We start from the raw sequence: 8,000 nt of genomic DNA, 5'->3' as shown, positions 1-8,000 counted from the left end.
ACATCTCTACCATTTTTGGGTCAAGTTCTACATGCTTCTTAGCCTTTCTTGCCGTTGTAGGAAATGGGATTGGTTGAGCCACTTTCTCTAAGACTTGCTCCTTTCTAGGGACTTCACTCTTTGGTTGAGGGTTTTTATCTTCAACTATCACATGTGCTTCCTCCTCCTCTTCTATTTCCTCTATCTCAACTCCATCCTCTTCTTGAGTAATGATCATTGGGTTTGAGTCCCTCTCTTTCAATTGAGTTCCGGACCTCAAGGTTACGGCTGATGCCACCCTTGGGGTTGGGTAGAGGTTGAGAAGGTATGGCGCTAGAGGTAGAGGCTTGAGGAGTATGGGTAGAAGGTGGCTCCATGCGAATAATGAGAGCTTGGAGGGTGGAAGTAAGACCATTAAGACTTGAGTTGAGTATATTTTGGAGTTTCTTTTGCCCTTGGAGTATGGATTAGAGTGTGTCATCTTGATTTGGAGAGGTGGAAGGATATGTGATTTGTGGTGCTTGGAGTTGGTTGGGTTGAGGTAGTTGTCTATGAGGTGGTATGTAGGTTTGATAGTTCCTTCCTTGGTTTGGTTGTTGGTTTAGAGGGTTTTGTGAATATCGGTTTTGTGGAGTGTTATTGTTCCATCTTTGGTTGCCTCCATTGTCCCTACCTCCTTGTTGATAATTGTCCCACTAACTTTGGTTGGAGCCATCCCTCCAACCTTGATTGGAGTTGTTACTCTCTTGGCTATAGTTGCCTCCTTGTTGGGATACCCTTGGTTGTAATTGCTCCCTTGTGAATGGTATCCTTGATTGGCACGTTCATAGTAGGAGCGATCATAAAAGTTGTGGGTAGCCGCTAGAGTGTTATCTTCTTGGAGACTTGGACACTCATCCGTGTAGTGGGAGTAGCATGAACAAATGCCACACACTTTTTGGGGGACCAATTGTTGACCTTGTTGGTTTTGAGGAGGTGGTGGTTGTTGTTGGGATGGAGGTTGTTGTTGATTCACTTGGAGTTGCTTTAGAAGACTTGTCATCTCACACAAGGTCTTAGTAAGGGTAGCGGTCTCACCACTAGAAGAAACTTCATTCACGGTCTTTGGGCGGTTGACTCTCCGTCTAGCATGTTGAGTGAACTCGGACAAGTCGGTAATGAGTTGCCATGCCTCCTCCACCGTCCTATATTTTGACAAAGAACCGTTGCTTGAAGCATCCAATAAATTCTTATCTTGCTCCCTCATGCCTTGGCACACATAGCTAAGCAATACTTGAGTGTCAATCATGTGGTTGGGACATGAGTCAAGAAGTTTGCGGAATCGCTCCCAATACTCATATAAAGTTTCCATCTCACCTTGTACAATACATGAGATCTCCTTCCTTAGCTTGTCTGTCATTTCTACGGGCATGAATTTATCAACGAATTCTCTTCTAAGCAAGTCCCAATTGGACACAACATCACTAGGTAAGGTATAAAACCACTCCTTGGCTCTTTCCTCAAGAGAAAAGGGGAAGGCAAATAACCATATGGTCACTTCATCGGATCCTACCCGCCTAGTAGTCGAGCATACACCATGAAAGTCCTTGAGATGTCTAATTGGATCTTGTGCGGGAAGTCCATGGAACTTTGGTAAAAGATTGATGAGAGCGGTCTTGAGTTCAAAGTTTGCATTCAAGTTGGGATGAAGTACATGGAGAGGTTGGAGAACAAAATCCGGTGCACCCGCTTCCTTGAGAGTAACCCTCCTTGGAGCGGCCATATCGTCAACACCTAAATCAAAAGAAGAACTATTAGTAGTATCAACGGAAGAGTAATTAGTGCCTTCGTTGGATGACGGTGATATGGTTGGTGAATTGGTAAGACCCTTTTCACCTTCCTCAAAGGCTAACCGCCTCCGCGCTTGCCTAATATGAAGCAAATTTTTTTCAATTTCCGAATCAAATGGTGCTAAGCTCGGATTTGGTAGTGAACGCGTCATACAATGAAGGAGAGAAGCTCATGACATCAATTGGTATCAAAGCAAAGACTAATCCTAACTAACAATCAAACAAACAAACAATTAATTAATAGAAAAATGCAAGTATTCACATATTAACATATTCACACTAACCAATGGAATGGCACACATAAGCAAATTCCCCGGCAACGGCGCCATTTTGATGAACGGACATAGTTCCTTGGTTTGATCAAGGGGAAGACAAGTTCGCAATAGCGGTTGGGGAACTTGTTCGGATCCCTTGCCGGATTGTCCTTCTCCAAAACATGAATGTTGGCAATGCTCCTTGTCTTATTGGAGAGGGGCTTGGCTTTAGGTCCTTGTTGTGCTTTGCTAGTGGACCGTGAAGGTGCCTTCTTAGGCGCCTTTCCATTGTCTCTTTTGATCACCATCCTAGAAAAGAAGGAGAAATGGTGAAATTAAGCTCAAGGAGGCACCAAGAAAGAATAAGCATGCTAGTGATAAAGCATAAAAGAATAAGTGGCTTAGATACATGACAGCTGCAACATGTAACTAAGGCAATAATGAAAATCTTGGCTAATCACTAGCATGTGATGTATGAGTAGTATAGGCATGCAAAGAAGAAGCATGAGAAGCACACACTCTTAATCATCAACAACAAGAAGTGAAAAATAAGGTAAGAGCATGTAGAAATGAAAAAAGAAATGTAGTAAGCTCAATGCACATATGAACAAACAAGTGAATGAGAAAGAACACTAAGATAGAAAATACTAAGTCAAAGTAACCCCAAGAAGTCATGTGGGCCTTTCATCAAACACTTGGTGTGCATCCCTTCTATGACAAAAATTGAGAGAAGAGTGACAATGTAACATCCCATAAAGCATCATCAATCATCATATCACACCACAAATTGCAAAAGAGAGCAAGTAAATCAAACAAACTCATCAATGCAAGAGTAAGCTCCACTTGGAACACCGATAAGAGAATGAAAGGAAAGATGGAAAGAAAATTCAACAAGCAAAGAAAACATGAATGAAACTAACTAAGAGGGAGAGTAAGGGAATGTAACTAAGGAAAGGAAGAAGGAAAAGGGAAACCAAACAAAAGTGGAAATGAGGAGTACCTTGAGAGGGGTAAGAAGAGATGGGGTATGGAGGTGAGAGGAAGGGTAGTGAAGAGTGAGAGAGAAGAGAGGGAAAAGAGAGGTGTGGGTCCACCGGAAGTGGTGGTTGCCGTCGGTGGTGGCAGAGAAGGGGTGGTAGAGATGGTAAGAGAAGGGGAGTAGAGGTGAAGAAGAAGGGGGTGGTAAGACGAAAGAAAAAAATTGAAGAAGAAAGGTGCGCTAAAGCAATTGGTTCACGGAACAGACGCACGCGCGCCATGCACGCGTGCGCGTGCATGGGCGAAAATCTGTAAAGGTGCGGACGCGCGAAGTAGTGAAATGCCAGTGTACGCGTAAGCGCCAGGTGCGCATGCGCGTGCATGTAAGTTGTGCCCTCAGCATAGGTTGGGCACAACTCTGACTCAACTCTCAGGAAAGAGTACCAGAAAATAAAATTTGGTGATCGACGCGGAAGCGCACGGTGCGCTGACGCGTCGATTGGCATGATGGTCGAGGTACGCGTGCGCGCCTGGTGCGCCTACGCGTGAGGTGAGCTAGGGCACAACTCTCGGGAGGGATGGCCCAGGATCGCAAATCGCAGTAGTGACGCGTACACGGCTTGTGCGCGTGCGCGTGCTTTTGTGCGAATGGCCATGGACGCGTACGCGCATTGTGCGCGCATGCGTGATGCTGGTTATTCCCAAGGTCCAAAGCTGGCCCAGAATTTGCACAACTCTCTGGAAGATGGCCCAGTAGCTGCGAAGACCGATGGACGCGTACGCGCACAGTGCGCGCACGCGTGCCCCCACCCCCCCCCCTTTTTTTTTTTGAAATAAACTTTATGAAAGATGCCTAGTTGTCATGAATTTAATGGCCAATCCTACCAAAGAGGCCAAAAACACCCAAAATCGTTGCAAAACCTAAAGAGGAGTGTTCTTCTACCACACAATCAAATCATTCATGGAAGAATCAATGCAAGGTTTCATGAGTAAAATATCCTAGGTATTTACAATTAACTCTAATCAAAGAGGACTATAGCTAAGCATTCGTAAACCAATCAAGAGGTTAAAAACTATACACAAAGGGGTAAAAAGGATAGATCTCACCATGGTGGGGTGTCTCCCACCTAGCACTTTTGTTTAATGTCCTTAAGTTGGACTTCCACTAGCTCATTGCTCTTTGCCAAGAGGTTAGAAACTAGCAATGAATCCGATCGTGAGTATAGTCTAACCAACACGCGAATACCACATCAAACAATTCTAAAATCTATAACTGAGAGTATTGATCCCGGGCCGTTCTCCCTAGGAATTGCTTTAGAATGTGCATCTTCCAAAAGGAATACCTCAATCTCTTTGTTGCTCTCCAGTTGCTCACCATGATACAACTTGAGACGGTGCCCATTGACCTTGAAGATATCCGAACTTGAGGGATGGCGCAAATGGTAAACCCCATAGGGTTCCGCTTTCACTACTTGTTATGGGCCTTCCCATTTTGACCTTAGTTTACCGGGCAACAATCTCACTCTAGAATTGTAAAGAAGGACTAGATCACCGGCTTTAAATTCTTTGCCTCTTGTGTTCCTATCATGCACGGCTTTCATTTTCTCCTTGTAAAGTCTAGAGTTGTCATAAGCTTTGGTGCACGAAGTTGTAATGTTAATGTTCACATTACTCTCTTACAACTTCGCACAACTAACCAGCAAGTACACTGGGTCGTCCAAGTAATACCTTACGTGAGTAAGGGTCGATCCCACGGAGATTGTTGGCTTGAAGCAAGCTATGGTTATCTCGTAACTCTTAGTCAGGATATAATATCAATAATAATTCTTAATTTGAATTGTAAAAAGTAAGAAGGGCAGAACACAATTTATACTTGTATGCAGTAATGGAGAATATGTTGGAGTTTTGGAGATACTTTGTCTTCTAAAATTCTGCTTTCCTCTGTTTCCTGATTCACGCACGCACGTCTTCCTATGGCAAGCTGTGTGTTGGTGGATCACCGTTGTCAATGGCTACCATCCATCCTTCCAGTGAAAAGGGTCCAGGTGCGATGTCACCGCACGGCTAATCATCTGCAGGTTCTCAATCGTAACGGAATGGGATTTACTATCCTTTTGCGTCTGTCACTACGCCCAGCACTCGCGAGTTTGAAGCTCATCACAGTCATTCAATCCTTGAATCCTACTCGGAATACCACAGACAAGGTTTAGACTTTCCGGATTCTCTTGAATGCTGTCATCAATCTAGCTTATACCACGAAGATTCTGATTAAGAGATCCAAGAGATATTCATTCATTCTACGGTGAACGGAAGTGGTTGTCAGGCACACGTTCGTGGGGGAATGATGATGATTGTCACGTTCATCACATTCATGTTGAAGTGCGAATGGATATCTTAGATAGGAACACGCATGTTTGAATGGAAAACAGAAATACTTGCATTAATTCATCGAGACACAGCAGAGCTCCTCACCTCCAACAATGGAGTTTAGAGACTCATGCTGTCAAAGAGTACAAAATTCAGATCTAAAATATCATGAGATACAAAATAAGTCTCTAAAAGTTGTTTAAATACTAGACTAGTAACCTAGGTTTACAGAAAATGAGTAAACTATGATAGATAGTGCAGAAATCTACTTCTGGGGCCCACTTGGTGTGTGCTGGGGCTGAGACTAAAGCTTCTCACGTGCCTGGGCTGTTTTGGGCGTTCAACGCCAGGCTGTAACCTGTTTCTGGCGTTGAACTCCAACTTGTAACGTGTTTCTGTCGCTGGACGCCAGACTACAACATGGAACTGGCATTGAACGCCAGTTTACGTCATCTATCCTAGAGAAAAGTGTGGACTATTATATATTTCTGGAAAGTCCTGGATGTCTACTTTCCAACGCAATTGGAAGTGCGTCAATTGGACTCCTGTAGCTCCAGAAATTTCATTCTGAATGCAGAGAGGTCAGGATCCAATAGCATCAGCAGTCCTTTTTCAGCCTGAATAAGATTTTTGCTCATCTCCCTCAATTTCAGCCAGAAAATACCTGAAATTACAGAAAAATATGCAAACTCATGGTAAAGTCCAGAAATATGAATTTTGCCTAGAAACTGATGAAAATAAACTAAAAACTAACTGAAACATACTAAAAACTATATGAAATTAACCCCAAAAAGCGTATAAAATATCCGCTCATCACAACACCAAACTTAAACTGTTGCTTATCCTCAAGCAACTAGATAAATAAAATAGAATACAAATGAGTCAAGAAACAATAATATCTCAGAGTTTTTGAGTGAAGCTCATATTCTAATTAAATGAGCGGGGCTAGTAGCTTTTTGCTTCCGAACAGTTTTGGCATCTCACTTTATCCATTGAAGCTCAGAATGATTGGCATCTATAGGAACTTAAAATTCAGATAGTGTTATTGATTCTCTTAGTTCAGTATGTTGATTCTTGAACACAGCTACTTTTATGAGTCTTGGCCGTGACCCTAAGCACTTTGTTTTCCAGTATTACCACCGGATACATAAATGCCACAAACACATAATTGGGTGAACCTTTTCAGATTGTGACTCAGCTTTGCTAAAGCCCCCAATTAGAGGTGTCCAGGGTTCTTAAGCACACTCTTCTCTTTGCTTTGGACCTTGACTTTAACCGCTCAGTCTCAAGTTTTCACTTGACACCTTCACGCCACAAGCACATGGTTAGGGACAGCTTGGTTTAGCCGCTTAGACCAGGATTTGATTCCTTCAGGCCCTCCTATCCACTGATGCTCAAAGCCTTGGATCCTTTTTATTACCCTTGTCTTTTGGTTTTAAGGGTTATTGGCTTTTTTTTTTTTGCAAGCTTTGTATTCACTGCTTTTTCTTGCTTCAAGAATCATTTTTATGATTTTTCAGATTACCAATAACATGTCTCATGTTTATCATTCTTTCAAGAGCCAACATATTTAACATTCAAGAACATCAAATTCCAAAGACATATGCACTGTTCAAGCATTCATTCAGAAGGCAGAAAGCATTGCCACCAATGTAAACAATTAGAATTTGTTTTATTAAAAACTCGAAAATTATTGCCTCCTTGTTCTAAAGAAAATCTTCTATTTTATTCATGTTTAATGATGATGAGGAAAATAAATTATAGCTTAATTGGGGATAAAATCAAAATATAAATACTAATTGCCATTATATGACTCCTAAGGTGAAACTCAAATAATAGAAAAAAAAAGTTATCACAGGGTTAAGGTTAAGATCAGAACTCAACAACCTTGACTTTGGGAAGTGGATGCCTCTTTAGTCTGTGGGGTGCTTGGCCCTTCAAGAGATAGTTTCTGACGCTTAAGTTCTCTTAATTCACGCCCTTGCACCTCTTGTTCTCTGAGCAGTTTGCAAAGCATGCTATTTTGATTTTGCTGTTCTTCATTCAATTGGTCCATGGTTTCTTGCAACTTAGTGACAGATGCCTCAAGATGCTCCCAGTATTCAAATTGAGAGAGTTCTGGTAGGAATTCTTGCGCCCTCCTCTTGATGGGGTCATCCTGCATTTGTTGTTTTTCCATTGTGATTTTAGTGATTGGTTGCTCCACTGAGATATACTCTGTTATTCCCATCTTTACTCCAGCATCTTTGCAGAGCATAGAGATTAGGCTTGGATAAGCCAACCTGGCATCCTTGGAGTTCTTGTTGGCAAGTATGTAGAATTCAGATGGGATCAGTTGATGAACTTCTACTTCTTTTCCCAACATAATGCAATGGATCATCACTGCTCTTCTAATATTGACTTCAGAATGGTTGCTGGTGGGCAATATAGAACGCCCAATGAAGTTCAGCCATCCTTTGGTGACTGGTTTGAGATCTTCTCTCTTGAGTTGACTTGGGGCACCCTTCGTGCTGGTGGTCCACCTGGCTCCAGAGATGCATATATCCTCTAGAATCTTATCCAGGCCCTTGTTTGTTCTCATCATTCTCCTATT

The sequence above is a fragment of the Arachis ipaensis genome, chromosome B2 (assembly GCF_059453495.1).
Source record: "Arachis ipaensis isolate K30076 ecotype BB chromosome B2, ASM5945349v1, whole genome shotgun sequence".
Taxonomy (NCBI): domain Eukaryota; kingdom Viridiplantae; phylum Streptophyta; class Magnoliopsida; order Fabales; family Fabaceae; genus Arachis; species Arachis ipaensis.
Note: the sequence above shows the minus strand (reverse complement) of the source record.